Source organism: Micropterus salmoides, unplaced genomic scaffold, assembly GCF_014851395.1.
Source record: "Micropterus salmoides isolate LMB-PRFRI ecotype aquatic unplaced genomic scaffold, ASM1485139v1 Ms_hic_scaffold_6, whole genome shotgun sequence".
Classification (NCBI taxonomy): Eukaryota; Metazoa; Chordata; class Actinopteri; order Centrarchiformes; family Centrarchidae; genus Micropterus; species Micropterus salmoides.
In genome coordinates, this window is record NW_024044348.1 from 15,264,180 (window position 1) to 15,283,666 (window position 19,487).

A 19,487-nucleotide genomic window follows, 5' to 3' on the forward strand; every position below is an offset into this window, starting at 1 on the left:
GATCTATCCGTGTGTGTGTGTGTGTGTGTGTGCCTCTGACAGAGACAGAGACACAGAGTGCATTAGAGAGTCCATCTTTTTAAAAACATGCAGTATATTCTGACATTTGAGACATCTGTCCACTATTACATCCAAGGCAGCAGAGAAAGTAGATCACAATTCAATCCATCACAGATTATTGAATAGTGATTACACTCTAAGCAGCTTTGTAAGGCTCTACTTAGTAATACTCACAGTGCAGCTTTGAGCTAAAAGCTACCCTCAGCATGCTGAGCAGATGTCTAGCTGGTGTAGTGTTGACCATATTTACTATATTAGTTTAGCCTGATAGCATGCTAACATTTCTTAATTAGCCCCAAAGACAAAGTACAGCTGAGGCTGATGGGAATGTCATTAGTTTGGCAGGATAGTGGCACTATTCATAGTTTTCAGTCACGTGAAATGCGCGGTGACCTGGAGGGCAAAACAACAGACCAACACCACAACTCCCCCGTAGAGATGGCACAAATTTTATTGGGATCACCTCTCAACTTAAGAAAAAGAAAGGGCATATCGGATCCATATAACGTCACAGAATCCGCTGCCATTTCTACCGTTAAAAACCGCCAGGTCCCTGCTGCCGCTCGACTGCGTTAATGTTTACTTTTACCTTCTGGGGAATCCCTCACCTAACACAGCCCAGGCTTGTATCCTCCTCGATTAGTAAATCCATAAGCAAAACAACCATCAAGCATTTTGGCAACACAAAAAGTAATAAACTCAAAGTAACAGTGTATCACTTGCATATTGGTTGGCATGGAGCATGGAGTGCATATAAATACTTGACCTGAAGTCATTGCTGTTCATCCTGAGAGGAACATCAGAATCTGAATCAGAATGAGCTTCATTGCCAAGTAGTGTTTTACACATATGAGGTGCCACACGTAGAAAAATAAACAGTTATAAATATAGAAATATATGGAATAAACAAACAAATGCAAGTTATATAAGAATAAAACAAGAGTAGAGACAAATAATACAACTATTTGCAGAGAAAGAACAATGTGGCAGATATTTACATGTGCATTACTCCGGTTTGTGTTGTGCAGACGTATTGCTACGGAAGAGAATATTGTGTATATAAATATATAAATTGTGTCAGTGGGGGACCCAGGCCTTGTTAATGAGGCTAGCTGCAGAAGGGTAGAAGCTGTTTGTGGCAAGAGGTTTTGGTGTTGATTGACCGCAGCCTCTTGCCAGAGGGGAGAGTCTGAAACAGTTTGTGCCTAGGGTGGGAGGGGTCAGCTACAATCTTTCCTGCTCACTTCAGAGTCCTGGAGGCGTACAGGTCCTGAAGTAATGGAAGATTGCAGCCACTCACCTTCTCTGCAGAGCAAAGGATACGCTGCAGCCTGCCCTTGTCCCTGGCAGTGGCAGCAGTGTACCAGATGGTGATGGAGGACGTGAGGATGGACTCAGTGATGACAGTGTGGAAGTGCACCATCATTGTCTCTGGCAGGCTGAACTTCTTCAACTGCTGCAGGAAGTACATCCTCTGCTGGGCCTTTTTGGTAAAGGAGGTGATGTTCAGCTCCCACTTGAGGTCCTGGGAGATGATGGTGCCCAGGAAACGGAAGGAGTCCACAGTGGCGACTGGGGAGTCACACAGGATGATGGAGGAGGGTGAGGCTGGGCTCTTTCTGAAGTCCACGACCATCCCTACTGTCTTCTGAGCGTTGAGCTCCAGACTGTTCTGGCTGCACCAGGTCACCAGATGGTCGATCTCCCACCTGTAGGCAGACTCATCCCCACCTGAGATGAGCCCAGTAAGGGTGGTGTCATCTGCAAACTTCAGGAGCTTGACGGACTGATGACTGGAGGTGCAGCTGTCGGTGTACAGGGAGAAGAGCAGAGGGAAAAGAACGCAGCCTTGAGGGGAACCAGTGCTGATAGTCCTGGAATCAGAGACATGTTTTCCCTATTTTACGTGCTGCTTCCTGTCCGTCAGGAAGTCTGTGACGGGTCTAAAGTCATTTAGTCCTGTGGTCCTTGTTTTTTTGGAGACAGGGTGATGGTGAAGGCTTTGAAGCAGGCTGGCACATGGCATGTCTCCAGTGAGGTGTTAAAAATGTCTGTGAATACCAGAAACAGCTGATCAGCGCAGTGCTTCAGGGTGGATGGGGAGACAAAGTCCAGCTCAGCTGCTTTGCTGCATTTCTGCCTCCTGAATAGTCTGTGAACATCCCCCTCTGAGATGGAGAGAGGGGGGAAGGGGTGGAGCTGGCCAACTCTGAGGAGGGGGAGGAGGTGATGGTGGACTGGGGCTGTAGTTGAGCGGAGGAGTCTCAGGGGATGGTGTCCGATTGACCTTCGAAGCGGCAATTGAAATGGTTCGGCTCATTTGCCAGGCAACAGTCGTTGATAGAGTGGGGGGCTTTGGATTTGCATCCACTCCCATATGACTCCTCCCTTTCCAACCTTAGCTGTCTGAGTTTGGATGTAAACCAGGATTTGTCATTGTTATAACTAACCCGGGTGCATCTTGGTGTACAGCTGTCCTCACAGAAACTGATGTAGGTCGTCACACCATCAGTAAACTCATCCAGACTGTTGGTAGCAGTTCTGAAAACATCCCAGTCAGTATAGTCCAAACATGCCTGAAGGTCCCCCACAGCTGCATTGGTCCACTTCTTTGATGTCCTCACTACAGGTTTACAGAGCTTTAGTTTCTGCCTGTATGCAGGAATCGGGTGGACCATGATGTGACCAGAGTGACCCACTGGAGTACGAGGGGCGGTGTGATAGGTGTGATATGAATGAAGCAAACTCACGGGGAGAGTTAAACGGTTTACAGTTAATGATAAAAAATGCCAGATCATGAGAACAGTGCTGTTGAATCACTGTTGCGTCTGTACACCAGCCATTGTTAATATAAAAACAGATACCTCCACCTTTTGTTTTGCTGGAATCCAGCAAGCTTCAGCGCGGAGTCCGGTATCAGTCCACACAGCCACGTCTCCGTGAAGCACAGAACAGAAGATGAATAAAAGTCTCTGTTTTTCCCAACCAGTAGCTGAAGTCCGTCCAGTTTGTTTCACAGTGAGCGCACGTTGGAGAGAAATATTGCCAGTAGCGGAAAACATGAATGTGTGTACCAAATTTCCCCCAATAGTTGTTGAGACATTTCAAAATCACAAATATGAACCTTGTGGTGGCGCTAGAGAAAAAGTCCGGGTATCACCAAAGTCAGTATGATTCATCCTCTCGGGACCATTAATGTCTGTGCAAATGTTTGTGCCAATCCATCCAGTAGATCTTGAGATATTTCAGTTGATAAGTGAAACTTTTGACCAAAATGGGATCACCAAAATCATTAGGAATCACTCTTTAAGCACCATGAACGTCCATACCAAATTGAATGGCAATCCAGCCAATATTTGTCAAGACATTTCACCAAAAACAGCACAAACTGTTCCTCATGGTGGCGCTAGAGGAAATGTCAAGGGGCTCAATGAAGTCATTAGGCATCATCCTCTGGGGACCGTCAATGTCTGTCACACTGCTAGTGTGGCTAAAAATAGTAATGTAAACAATTATATATTATTCACTAAGTGCCTCCAAAATTGTTTGTTATCACGTATTATTTAATGATGTGTGTAAATATGATTGGAATTTGTATTCTTAATCTCCTAAACTGAATTATTTCCAGTCCTGTCATGTGTGTAAGTGATCAAATAAGCCTTGACTTATTTTTTATTGAAGTCTCTAAAAACGGTGACAAATCCAACTGTAACTGAGTATTTAAGTGAACTCTATTTCTGTTACACGCTATTTATTACTCCCCAATCTTGTACTTAATATGGGACATGGAGCACTAATCTTCCCCAGGGGACATGCAGTCACTTGCTCTATTACCTGCCCATTATTGGGCCAGCTTCCAGATGTATATGACCATGCTTTAGGTAGAGCTAATCCTGTAATGACACAGACGGTAAATTGATTGCAGTCTGATCTCTATCCAAGGCTCTCCCGCAAGGTGGAAATGGTGGCTTGTGAAAAAAGAATTTAACCTTCTCTCAGTGAATTGATTGAGAGAGGGACACAGCAGCAGGAAATACTTTAAGTCCATCCCCACTCCAGAGCAGATAAGCAGCTATTGTGCCGTCATTTCGTTTAGAGAGATGTTCCAAGAAACGCACGCCAGTCACAGAACAATCAGATAGATCCTTCATGATATCTGTGTTTTACATTCATTTTCAGCTCCATGTGGTAACATGCATGATGCAAGACGGCGCAATGCTCTGCTTTAAAGTAATAAACCGTGTTCCTCGGCTTTAAAACCAAACTATGTACCATTTTGACCAACAAATGCCTTTGGTAATGTGGATCACTTAAGAGAATTTCTCCAGCAGAACCAGTGAACTGAAGGGATCCAGTTTGACAGGGGAACATTTTCTATCAAGCCAAGACTTAATTTGCAGGATTTCAATTTCAAAATTTAAATGACTTAATATTAGGCAGAAATAAACACTGATTTGAGCTGAACTGATTGTGATTTATAAACTCAGCAGAAAGTACCAATTGGGATCAGGAACTTCTAAACTGATTTTGTTTCTACTTCTCGTAGAAACAAAATCAGTAATCGTAATCTCGTAACATTCAAGGGATTGGTATGCTTGAAATGTAATGAGATGTAACAAAGTGTGTTCTGTATCTGTTCTGAATGGTGTCACGCCCAGTTCTACACCCAAAACAGATGTTGTGGGAAGAAACAAACAAGAACAACAAAAATTGTCAAACACACCATCCCCCATTCCCCAAAGTTGGAAAAGTATTGGGACTTTTTTTGAAACATACTGACACCCTTCAAGCGATGAAGAACATGTTCAACATGACGACTAGAGGAACAAGCTTTTAACCAAAACAGCATGAGACTGATTCCCCTAAACATCCTGGGATCTCTGAAAGACTGAAACACATTTTCATCTGTACTTAAGAACACATATATCAGACTGCTCAGTTACCATCTGTATAACACTGTTAAACTGTTTTGTTATGTAACACAAAATGTACCACCTACAACTAAGTATGTGAAAATGTGTCTTTCACACCATTTTAAAGGACGCTTATTCCACTTAATCATCTGAGAATGAGGAGACAAGAAACAGCCTTACATTTAGAATTTAAACTGATAAATGTATGTAAATTTTAGCCAATACATCTGCAACTACAACTGGCTCCAATCTCATTTTTCCAAATGTTTTATCAGCCAATAGATGTTCCCTGAGCTGTGTGCAGTGATTAATAATGGCTCAACGAAGGGTTACCTCAGGAATAACAGATAAGGGATGCTGGTTTATTCCAATATAAACTGAGGGTTCAATTAACACTGAACCAAGTGTCCCTATGTTGCTATGCTGCAGTGAACATGATTGACAGATGGGTGTGCAGGAGAAAGGTTAGAGGGGCTTTGGAGGTAGCAGTGGAATTATGGGAAGGGGAGGGGGGCAGTTGGGAGGCGGCGAGCACAGATCAGACTTGAGATCACGCCATGCTATACATACCAATAAGCTCATGCAGACATCGCCATACAAATCTCCAGTTCAGTAAATTCAGTGCACAGATGGATGAATCTGCACACATATAACACAAACCAACACAAGGGGGTAATCTTTTCTACCCGCTTCCTTTCTGCACATAAAGAATTAAGCACAAATATTATTACACATACATTGAAATAGACATGCAAGGGCATACACACGCCGGATCGGAGGTTAGAGGAGCCCAGTGTGTCCCTGGTTACAGAGCAGCTGGACCAGGGTCATTATCATCTGTGAACTGTGACTCACACTGACACTGTCTGGATGGTCAGCTATTATGGGGTGGCATGCTGCGACAAGCTCCAGGTGACTCCAAAAGAGAATGGTCGTGGAAAGCAGCTTACAAGACAGACACAAAAACAGGACGGTGTGAAGATTTATGGAAAGCCACCTTTTGCAAAGAAGGATGAGAAAAACAGATGTAATAGTTACAAAGGGAAGAAAGAAGAAGAAGGAGGAAGAGGAAGGATCTGATATTGTGAGGAAAGGGCACAAAAAAGAGAGACCACGGCAGAGCAACAGAGAGAAAAGAGACTAAGAGAGAGGAGAAAAAGAGCAGAGGAACCTATTATTTATTTGAATAAAAAGCATCAGAATTGGCTGAATAGTGAGCTACAGTCTTGTCATCATGTCTCTTTTTCTTCCCAGAACAACCTGTTTGAAGTGTACAGAGTAATATGGTGAACAGCGGGGGATATCCACACCATCAAAGAGAATTTAAACCACACATTGACAGTGTGCTTATCTCTGTGTGTGTGTGTTGTCTGTGTCTCTTAGCCTGCATAATAGCAAATGAATGAATGAGCCTAGTATATACATGCAGCACATCACACTGCCTGATTGTACCCTTTTGCCGCGTTGTCACGATTATCAACCAACAGGTTTTCTTAGCATGATGTGTCCTAACTACCAATCACAACTAGCCCCCTGCTTGTCGTTACATTAGTAAGTGTAAAAGTGAAAGAAATAACAATCAACTCCCCTTGATGATCCATGACAGAGACGTACGGGGACCAGGCACGGCATTTGTTTTCTGCGGCGCTCCGTCGTGGCTACTAGGCTCACGCATCAGCAAGCACGCTCCGCTCTCTGGTGGAGGGAGGAGGTGTGTTTGAGCATGAGAAAAGCAAAAAGGAAGAAAGTCACTTCTATCCGGAGTGGGTTGATGGATGGTCCGCTCAGTTTGGCTCTGAGCTCACATGAATAAACATACAGGCCGGGTGTTTGCTGCAGACACTTCAAATGCAAACCTTTGATTATGTGTTGAGATGAGATTTAAAAAAGTAATTGAAAAAAAAGTAATTTGATTTAAGGCTACTGCTTGAAGGGGGATTCAGTTATAGCTGAATTGTTAATATGATGTTTCGAAGCGTACAGTTTTGAACCATGGATTTTTCTTTCCCAACTGAAAATAAGCTGAACTCCACAAGTGACTACACTTTGTCCCCTTTCTTAAAGCCTAGATTTGGTCAACCTTATGTTTTGCACTTTATACAAGACAGAGGAGGTATGAAATATAATGTGATAACCAAATCAATGGTTTCAATCAACATCTCTGCAGAACCTTCTCTGACCTTTTTCCAGTGTCTTACAGCTCTGCTCAGTGAATTATGGACATTCATTTTCATTCATAATTATGAGAAATGGATTTTCTGGTTTAGCTTTTCTGTCTCTCCCCCAGGCAAGGCCCACACTGAAATCTAATCTTGTTCTAGTATTGGCCGACAGTTCAAGGCTGTCGTTGTACTGGACAGCTTGCGAGGATTAGTATTTTAATGTGAAGCGTTGCTGAAAAATGAGCAAGTATGCACGGCCATATTTTTGGATGAATAAACATTAGTAAAATCTTTTGAGACAACATATCACACATGACTTTCTAAATTATTCTGCAAGTGTACTACTATTGCAAACTTTCTTTCCCTTAATTTATCTTTTTAGAGTGGCACATTTATCAAATTTTAAACCTTTAGCTCTGTTTTGGTCCTCACTAACTCTGAAATATCTGGAATTATTAGCAACTACTGTAAAACTTCAATTAATAGCCGAGTCCCAAACACACAGTTGTGTACACTGTTTACTTGCCTGGTGTGGGAACACATTTTAACAAAGAAACTCAGGCCTCAATTTTATGTAAGTGCCGACTCCCATTACCTTTGAAGCGCTCATTAAGTCCACTCGTTCAGTCCGAATGTGTTCATTCCTTGATTATTAATATTCATTTAGTCTGTAAGGTCCACCAATCAAAAAAATCAAAACTGTTTTTCATAAAAATTAATCCAAGTCTGCTAACTTCTGCCACACTTTTCTCACCCTGCACTGTGTTGTTGTTTTCATTACGTTACTGCCTAAAAAATCTATAAAAAAAAAAGCGCAAAAGCCGTCTGTCGGAGCTAGATCAAATGAATGACATGTATTTGATATTATTTGATATTTTTTCATTTTTAACAGTAATATTCTGTTTGTAATAAATAAACTGTTTCGTAGTAGCCTATTTCAGTTTTGTGCGAGGGTAATTAAAGGCCTGTCCCATATTGACGCCTGTCCAAAATATAGGCAGGGTCATTTCAGTGATTTTAGCAAATAAAAGCTTGGGCCATTAATCAAAGTTTTAAGGGTAAATGCTCCTCTATGCTAGTCAGTCAGGTAACATGCAGCTGGTTTTAAGAGCTTTCTTGCTGAAAACAGCTGCCTGCTGCAGCTTGAAGCAATGTTGATGAGAATGGTGAGGGTAAACCATAACAGTAAATCTGCAGGCTGTATAACCAAAACCACAAAATGAGATAAAAGATGCTGAAATGCTGCAGAGAGCTGAGGGGAACTGCAGAGTTTGGTGATAATTCTCAGTGGGTTCTTTACCAGAAGCGACTCCTTGAAGTGATCTATTGCTAATATAAAAATTGTGATTATAAGAGATGTCCCAAGCCAAAAGAATCAGTTTCAGAGCCAATCCAGGCATATGTGAACAAATTGGTATTAGCTAAAACTAAGCAAAACAAAATCCTACTTTATATCCAACAGTGCAGTTTTTTGCTCTCATGCCAGGAAAAAATATATTTCTGCGCACTGATGAGAGTGATTTACAGTTCTGATATTCGGATTAGCAATATAACATTTCACGGATTCACTGAACTACAACTTTAACTCTCTCTTTCCCATTAGCAAAGAGTAGCAGCTAGCAGCTCCTTGCTTTTAGTTGGCATCAGCTGTTGTTAATCAACGTTTATTCAGGAAGGAAGTTACTATAAATGCTCTGTATTTGTATAGCGCCTTTCTAGTCTTCCGACCACTCAAAGTACATTGAGTCTAATACACTCCTCATACACTGAGCCTAAGCTCAAACATTCACACACAGAATGGCCATAGTTCACTCCTAGTTCTGGTTTCAGTGTCAACTGAAGTTTGACATGGAGCCTGCAGTAGCTGGGGATTAAAATGCCGATCTCCAGATTAGTGGCAACCCGCTCTACCGCGTGAGCCACAGTCACCCCTAACAGTGATTACAGGTCGGGTTTGTGTGCTCTCTGCAAGCAACTGTTATTTCAATGTGTCAGTTACATATTTAATCAACATTTTGCTAAATGTAAGTATCAGATTGGACTGTCTTGAACTGGCAGATACCCAATGTTATCACTATATCTATATGTCCTGCATGTCGTTAGTTCAGGCAGAGCAGTGGGGCTTGAATTAGCTGATTGTAATCAGCTTCTTCATTCATGCTTAACAATCACTCACCAGCTGTGTGGCTCCAAACTGAAAAGCAACATCCAATCATATTCATCCAGCTGTCCTACAGGACAGCTATTATAACCTGACACTTCTCACTATTACTTTGCTGATGTCTTTATGCCAACCTCCTACCGATGTGGGACTGTTGATGTTAATTTATGTGTTTATTAATGGGGGAGGGCGTTGATTACAAAGTGATGGTCGTAACTGTAAAGCATGTAGAAATAAAGCAAAGTATTTCCAAAAATCACAAACAAAGCCATCAAAATGGCAGTAAAGCTGAAAGCTTCACTAAGGTGGGAGATTTTGGACTGTTTTAACTTACACAGGTATTCGTGACATTGTGTCCATAGTTGTAGATGATATTGGTTTGTTTGGACTATTTAGAAGTATGTGTTGACATATTTGCAAATTAATGCATGAATTATTTTAATTATGACCTCATTAGCACCTGATTATGTTTAATATATCATGGTGATTATAGTGGGACATGATGTTTTGCTTATTAAGGCAGTGGGAGAATGGAGAGAGAGACAGGCAGCATGGGAGATAGAGGACACGGCTCTGCAGGGTTTTCATCCCATGCCAACAGGGTTAACAGTGTGCAGTCTCTCAGCAAAGAGCAAGAGATACTTATTCACGGTTAGTCTTACTGAATCTGAATCCATTTTAAAGGGTCGCTTTAGCCAAATAAAGAAATCACATATTTTCTCACTTAGCTCTGGTGGCTTTAGCCATGCAGATAGTTTTGGTTTTATTTGCCTAGGTTTTGTGATATTTGCCTTTAAGATATCTGCATCCGCCCCAATAAAATTGCAGTGAATGGAATTTAGTTAGTGTTGCTCACAGCATTTAAAAATTACATTTAATAAATCAACAGCAATATGTGTTTGCAGAGTGTGACTGTTGGCTGGAAATTCCACATAACACACTTCGAGAGTTCTCTAGGGGAGTATTTCTTTGGTAAAAAGTAGCCACAGTGAAAACTCTTCATAGTTGAAGTTCAACCACCCACCTCTGCTTGTTCATGATGGCTACCTCGCTGAACTGTTGCAGCTAACATGCATGTTGTGTCCACACAGACAGCTTTGCTGCTGCAGGGCTGCTACTGCCAGCCCTACACATTGAGTGTGCCTTTGATAATGGCCATCAATAGTAGTAATAATAGTGGCCTGGATTCATTGCATTTATATTTAGTTTAGACAGAAAAAGGTTATGCTCAATTGTAAAAATAAATAAATGAAATAAGATATGATATACAGCAATCATTCTTCACTTGGCTTGCCCCAGTGTAAAAGCAATTTCCAGGGAGCATTTCACGTTTCTGCTCTACAGGTTACCAGGAGTATGGTGTCAGTATGACTGTCAACAAATCATTTTCATTATCACGCAGAAAAACTGTTAACATGGGCACCGAAATTAAATGCAAGAAGTTGTGCAACGCACACGCGCTGCTCAGCTAGTGTGTGTGGCCCGGACATTAGTGAGGTCTATGGATTATCCGGAGAAACAGGACTTCATTTCTGAGGTTTTTTAATGTAATTTTTCAGTGCTGTGAGTACCACACACAAAATTGACAGGTTGACACATTGACCATCGCTATCACATCTGCCCCCTTTAGTTAGCATAGATGGCAACAACTCCCAGGTCACTTTCTCAAAGTATACGAGCTGGATTATACCACCGGATTATAGTCTATTTACAACCCTGCGTCCTTAGAAATTACATTTATATATTACTAAATTGTATTCAGATAAAGTTGTGATGAAAAATTTAACTGGCTGGATTATGTTCTGGATTGATGGGGGTTTTCTGACTCAATATAGCGTTACATTTATGAATCACACCAGAGTTGCAGTGAGGCGGTCGGGGTTGATGTTAGGCGTACAACCCGAAAAACTTTGATACTAGAGACCAGGTTTCACATCTGTCTGTGTTAAGGTTTAGGCAACAAAAGCACTTTGGTTAAGGTTGGGAAAAGATAGTAGTTTCAGTTAAATGTTGGTTGGTTAAAGACACTTGTGCCTCAAGTAACTACGGATATTTTTCTGTATTAAACCAGATCACAGTACCTCACCATAACCAAGTGCTGCCAGCTGCAAGTGGCCAAACATAACGATAACACAGTTTATACATTCATTAACAACATTTGCTCACAATACGTTATGTTTCCTTACAAAAATTTGCTGTCACACATTTGTTGTACATAAACATGATTAATAGAAGATAGGCTATTTATTATATTTTCTGTGGAAGAGAGCAGGTGAGCCAGTGTTTGGCTTTTTAAACTTGGCTTGGCAACTGCTAAAACAGTGAACAAACAAAATACACTTGAGTCTTGGCTATTTCATCACAGTTAAGGCGGGGCGAGAGAAACTTACCTTTCAATAAGAAGGAGATGCATACAAGCTAGTTCTGAGCAACAAAAAGTGTGTAATAATGTGTAACAATCTTACAGTGTAAGACAATGTATTATCTCTTTAAATGACACAATACATTGTTTGCATCTGTCCGCCAAGGCAACAAATCGACAGGACGATCAATTGTCTGTGCCCTTGTAAACCTTCACGAGTCACCGTTGAGGAAAAAATTTGTTTAATGATGTGACAACACTATTGTTAAGGTTTGGTTAGGATTAGGCACAAAAACAACATGCTTAGGTTTAGGGAATATCATGGCATGGGTTAAAATAAGTACTTTGTTGCTATGTAACAGCATGACAGTACTTCCTTCTGTGTTTCTTGGCAAGTCATAACTACTACGGTCTCTAGAGGTCTTTGTCACTTGAACATAAATGTGTGACTTTTTTGGGCACAACAGTTGAAACTGTTGTTTGTCTTGGGAGTACAGTCTCATAGTAGCTTACCTCTGCTGCATGCAACCTGAAGGATGACAGATCACATCACATTTTAAGAAGAATCCATTTAACACTGTGTAGGGCTAATGGAATATTATATACTGTTCACTCTATAAGACGCAGCTCCGCCCCTTAACTACATATTGATCTTATTTGTGCAATGTAGCACTGCCTCTGTTCCCTCCAGCTGCCCTCCCTGGAGGAAAAAGCAATACAGCCACATCATACACACAGACACACAACAACAGTGACACAGAGTGTGTGTGTGTGTGTGTGGGGGGGGGGGGGGGGGGGGGGAGGGGTCATGCTCGAATACATGACTAATAGACTGTCGACATAGATAAATGACTTTTTAAGCAACAGAAAATTGCTCTGTATTCCATTCACTGAACAGTAGTTTCCTCTCTTCTCTCTATCAGTCTTGCCTCTTTCTTTCCCCTGTCGTCTGTTCATTCGTCCTCCAATTCTCTGCTCCCTGCTCATCATATCTCCATCCTCACGCCCTCTTCATCTTTGCACCTTTGCACTACTGAGTCTTTTCTCTTCTGCCAGTTCTCTCATTCTTGCCCTACTGTACTTCTCCTTGCTTTCCCACCCGTTTCCAAAGCAACAAGTAGCAACGGCTTGACACGGTTTGGTCTTCTTCTTTTTTTCTTCTTCTTTTTTGCTTGTGAAGGAGGAGGCAGAAAAAGATCTGGGACTGCACAATAGTGGAATTATGCAAATTAATCCACCCAGTGACAATGGATTAGTTCTCACAGATGACAGAATGGGTTTAGAACAAGCTCTGAGAGTCACTTTAAATGATTCTTGTCTCACAAATCAGATTCACATTCACGCTAAGATTCACGCTTTCTTTCTGTGTCCACCTATTGCCTTTCTCGAGACTGGATGTTTGAATAGCTGCTGTATCTGTGTACCGTGTGAACAGACCTGACATCTGAATACTTTATAATAGAGGCAACAGCTAAAAAAAGTAGACAGAACCTTTGCACCGAATAAGAAGACATTATAATTACATCTTGACGTCTTTGTAACAGAGATTTCTCCATATGCATGTTTATATGTGTGTGCATGTGTGTGTGTGTGTGTGTGTGTGTGTGTGTGTGTGTGTGTGTGTGTGTGTGTGTGTGAAGGTGTGACAAATTACATTTTCTCCTGTCAAAGGAATAACACACGCACCTGGGCCACTCCCACATGACTCTACTATTTCAAATCTCATTTACACCTCATTATTTGTACATCACCTGGGTGGTATTATTTGAATGATACATTTAAGTGCATTAAAGCTGCTTTATACCTATTCTTGTAAAATCAGATTAGTCTTTGAAATAGGTATAATTACCAACCTGACAGCCCTTTTCACAGCAAATGCAAAATGATTACTCTTTGTTATAAACATTGCAAGCCTGCAGAGGCCATAATAATGCCAGCATTTATTCTTTCATTTCAAAATGTGTCTTTGTCAGGAACACACCGCAGGCCCCAGCTGGTCAATTTAAATCAGGTTACTAATCACACATGGACACTGTTATGTATGTTTTATTGCAATGTGGACAAATACAAAAAAAGGCAGACAATACATCAAAGTCGTCAACAACACTGTAACAGAATATACCTACTTAATGTGTCAACATTTATTTAGGTTGTGTTGCTGTGTGTACACTGATTCTGAATTACACTTTAGCGCATGCAAAGCACCTCTCACTACCTCTTGAAGTGATTTGAGAAGCGAGGTCTTTACACATTTTCTCTGCACATCAGAGGTGTTTACATTTTGACTTTCCTTATAGATTTAAACAAGACTAACAGCCAGCAGGGGCGACTCCCCTGTTAGCAAAAAGAAGTCAGGTTCCATTAGAAATAATGGCAAATAATGGCTTCTCACCTGAATCCCACCTTTATTCCCCTCATAATGAGTTTATGGTCTCAATTGCAAGTTTCGTGTCTTCTTTAATACAGCATGATGTTCATTTAGTAAATTATGGTCCCATTTAGAGGAAAATAGACCATAAAGCAGAGTATGCTTTAGGGCAGGCTAAAGTGAATCGTAGCTACGGCACTGTGTAAATTTACCAGCACTGTGTAAAAAAGCATGTTAGGATTTGGCTGTTCATTTTCTCTGGTGAGTACATTTTGTTTTAAGCCTGTTTTTCGCTAGACAAATTATCATCCCGGTTAAAATGACAAATAACGTGAATTACAGACGCACCTAGCTAAGCAAGCTAGCTAGCTCCACACAGAGCAGTCTTTTCTAAATAAGTTCACGTCCAGTGCCGCTGGTTGCAAAAAATTTACATGGCGGCGGCCTAACGGGTGACGTCACAATGACTACGTCCACTTCTTTTATACAGTCTATGGTCTACAGCCATGCTAGCAGCTCTGTGGGTCTGAACTTTGTCACACTTTGAGCTGTGTGCTAACATCTTGCTAAGTTGATCACAAAGTTTTGGTCATCATCTTAATTTGTTGCTAATTAGCACTAAACATAAAGTACAGCTGAGGCTGATGAGTTGGAGAGGCTGATGTCAGGAGTTTTATAGATATTTGGTCATAAGTATTGGACAAATTAACAATTTGATCGGATGCAAGAGATCATCAGCATTTGTACAATTTAACATGAGAGGAACATGAATATGTGTACCAAATTTCAACGCAATCCATTTATTAGTTGTTGACCCATTGGTGTCAGTTTGTAACGCACTAGGAAGGCCCTTAGTGTTATTGTTCAACACTCTGCGGGATGCCCTGGATTTCTGAACACTAAAAGCCGGTGTAGGATATAAATAACAGAAATGTCTGAGTAAGGACGTGTCTAGGGACTTTCGCCCTGGAGACTGGTGTTTGTTTCCAGTGTGAAACAAAATTTTGTTTTTGTTAAAGATTGTTTTTAGTGAATTTGCGTAGGTTACGCAAGTTACGTAAGTAACGTTACATAACTTAAGTAAGATAGGTTTTTTAATCATAACCATGACCTTCTCTTAAACCTAACTAAGTAGTTTTGGTGCCTAAACTAAATTTCAACTTTTCACAACATTAACCACATGCCGTTTCATTAACCACTAGTTTTATTTTGAAAGTCTAACCGGACAAAGCAATTTATTATCACTAACTTGACTGGACGTTGCATATTTATTGTTGCTACTTTGACCACGGAGCCTTATCTGTCCAAAAATGATGCAAAAGGTGTACCCAGGGTGTTAAAAAGCGATGTCAAGGGATCTTGACCAAGCGTCCATATGTGACGAGTTGGGAGTGAAAATGTGTTCATCCTCTAGGGCTATCAATGGCCATGCATCCAATATATTTTAGATATTTCAGTCTGGACTAAAGTGGTGGACCAAGCAACATTGTCATCCAGCCCAACTGCATGGGAAAAAATATTATATAAACTTCTGAGATGAGAGATGTGTGATAAAGACCTTAGCAAAAAGGTCAAAATACACTAAACACTCCTGTGTTGTAAAGTTAAACCTCATGAAACAAAAGCATACAAGTAAAAGTGAAATACCTTGAGTGTTGACTTTTGTTCCTCTGTGCTGTGGATACACTCAAAATATAAATTTTTCTTCATAACTGAATTTGTTTGTTTGATCTTGCTGACATGTTGGATACACCAATCTGTGTATTGTTCAAACTGAAATGCCATGTAGGCCTACATGTTCGTGCTCTCCTGCCACAGTGGTGTACAGCACACGTGGGCACATTCACTTTTTTGTGTGTTTGTTTGTACTAACAGCTGATACGTTACAATGTTTTCACAGCAGTTCTCTCACTCGTGCTGGGATGATCAGTGTGTGCTCAGGTATCTTGTCAGGAGCTTTCGAGCAACATGACAGCAGGTTCTGGAGTCATGACACAGTGCAGGCTGCGTGCCTTGAGGTGTATATGTTCATGAAATATAAAACAAACAAGATTAGTGCCCTTTTTTCTAATGATAAAGCAATTCGTTTGTACAAATAGGCAGGGAGACTGTGGGCTGTGTTGACTGAAAAACACAGATGGTCTGATGCTAAAGAGGAATGTGTGTGTTTGTGTGTGAGAGGATGAAGTAGAAGGGTAGATAAGAGGAAGCTATAGGAGGAAAGGAGAGACTCAACACTTGCAGCTATACCCCCCCCCCATTGCTTCGGTGAAGGTCTGATAGGGAGCAGATTTCATAACAGCCCAATAACACCCTCCAAGGGGTCTCAAGATACAGCTATTCTATCTCTGCAAGAGCTGCCATCATCTTTACCTCAACAATCCAGCCCCTGTCAACAGCTGTCAACCCCTACAACCCCCTGAGCCGACTGATATTGACAATAAAACAGGAGGTAGGATCAGTGGGTTGCCATGAATGTGTGCACACATGCGTGTAAGTTTGCGTGTTGGTGAAAAGGTCCAAGAGTGGACACTCATTCCAACCCAGAGAAGTGTTCGGTATGCACCTGGTGGCTATACTCTCACACGGCGGGATAAAGACAGATTTCATAGAGGCATGGGGAGGAATACAGAGAGGCAGGCGCACAGAAAGAAAAATGTATAATGATCCGCGTTGTCACAGCCATGACTTTTGGACAGCTCTGGTTACTTGCAGTGTGCTGCAGAGGAGATGGAGAATTGTAAGCCTTGTCATGCATCATAAATGTAATACCATATGGGAATGCAGCTCTCACACACAGTAGAGAATAGGAAATTTGTGCACCCCATAAAGAAGAATGTATTGCCTTTTACGAGGTAGCAAAGGACATATTGTGTGGCAGGCTTCATAAACATACGCATGTTTCTCTTATGAGTTTTTTTCCAGGATTTGAGGGAAGGCTATACAGAACGAGAGCGGAGGATTAAGAGGTAGATAAGCATAGACGCTGTACTGATTGAGAAGGGAGAGGATGAGTTAGAAATGGAAATAGATGAGAATGATCTGAGATCTGAATGTGAATGGAAAGGAGGTTGAAGGTGCAGACAAAAATAATCATGTATGGAATGTTTGTGCTGATACATACAACATCAGCATGCATACCATTTCGCTCACCTCTGCCCCAGAAGGGCTCTTCGGTGGCAATCTCATAGCTGCCTTTTTTCCCTCCAAATATTTGCCACAGAGTTATCAAACAAAAAGTGGATCTTGCGAGTGTGGAGGAGTTTTCATCTCACTGTCTCTGGTGGGATTGTTAAAGCAGACAGTGTCTATAGATCTTTGGGGGTCACAGCATTCAGAAACCTCCATTTGTTGGTGCCATCGTCCCCTCGGTAACAATAAAGGACAATCAGTGTGTGTGAATCAGCTCATGGCAGGGATCTGGACCCCTGCACCTCAGGGTGAAGACCCTATCATCATCTTTGCTTGCTGCACAGCTCTACAGAGGGAGCAGCAAAGCTTAAGACATCATGCGCAGATTTGGCAGTGCTTACTTTCAGTATATCTGGCTATTTCTCAGTCCTCTCCCTGTGACTTAGCAGCATCTGCAGTGAGACTGATCAATAGCTCACACCAACAAGAGGTCTTGAGGCCAATTAGGCCAGGCAAGGTGGCGTCAGACTTTGTGTCAATAAAGCTTGTCTGCCCTTGGGAGCAGTGGATAATGAATAATAGCAGGTAGATATTTTCCGAGTGTGTTTGTTTGTCTGTGTGTGTGTGTGTGTGTGTGTGTGTGTGTGTGTGTGTGTGTGTGTGTGTGTATGTGTGTGTGCGTGCGTGCGTGTGTGCGTGCTTTGTGCACTGTAGTTACTGATTTACATTAAATGATCATCAGCCCATCCAAGAGAAGTTCTAGCAAATCTTAAGCTCTTGACCGCACCCCATTTTGAGTAAATGCCTCTGTCACTGTTGGATCTGCTCCTACATACCAAATAGAGCAGGGAAGTGTGATGAAGGGGCGCCTGATCAAATGTCATTGTCCTGCTTTCATGCACAATACTTTAGCGCCCTCTGTTGGTGTGTTATATCACAACATGATAAAAAAATAGATACCTCATTATAAGTCTTATTATTGCATCGCAGTTGATGACTTTGATCTTAAACGTGCACACAACCAGCTCCTGACAGAACATATCTGTCATCCCCAGAGCCCAACATATTACAGTATTAGTTTAATTTCCCCTTGCCTTTGGCAAATCACTCCAAGTCTGCCCAATCCTGAAATATAATTTATCTGTCTGATACCTATCTCGGATTTATCATGAAGGTGAATTCATTAACCTTAATTGCAAGGTTTATGTGGTGAAAGGGCGAGGTGTGGCGAGGGTTCATAGAAGAGGAGATACGATCCAATTCATTCAGTATTGGTTTGCAAAAGACTTCTGGCCAAGCAATAACTGAGAACCTCTCTCTCACATACACATACACACACACACACACACACAGACACACACACATCCTCACTCTCTCTATGACAGTCAAGTTAATTAAAGTAGCTGAACAATCAGGTATCAGAGTAAAGACAGAATTAGTCATCCTCAGGCCAAGCACTTTAAATCTTAATCAGACATACACTAATTAAACTTCCTTTAATTGAGTATTTTGCTCTCAGATGCTTGTGTGTGGGGTATACAATGTTGACTCCAAATGTTTACTTGTAATTAAAAAAAGTAGTTATGTTATGTATTGTGTCCAGCCTATGTGGACTACAAATATTGTTGCAGTGATGAAACATTTTCAGGACAAGTACATAACGTCTTACATTAAACATTACATTGCAAACAAAGAATTTTGTCTTCCATCCAAAACTCAACAAAAAAAAATCACTAAAAAGTTTACCTTCCTAAAACTCAACACAAGTCCATCCAAAAGAACTCATCAGAAATGACAGACTGAGATGAAGGAATGAGCAATAAAATGAAATGAACGTTTTATATCATTAATCATACCTGAATCAAATTTTAAAATATAGTCTTTAACATTAAACTTGTCTGCTTCTATATACATAACGTTATACATGACTATGGACACAGAGCTCTGTGTAACTATTTATCTATGTTTACATCTTTATGTGCTTTTTTAGATATATTTTTATATGCAGTAGGAGCCATGAGTTGACATATTACTACAAAAGACAAGCTTAATGCTAACTTGTGTCATTTCAGCAGTGATGCACATGAAGAATTAGCTGTGCACATGCTTTAAATGTAACATTGTTGTATTTAAGAGAAGCTATCTTGACATGATTTACTTCACAAAGTTTATTTTTAGTGGTTTGTGAAGGACTTGTGTTGTGAGGTATGCTGCAACACCAGATGGAAAACTTAGGCTGATGCAAAAAAAAAGTAAATATGCCATGGCAAATTAGGCTCCTAGCTTGTTTTTCAAAGCTTGACTAACCAGTTATGTCATAACAAATCCT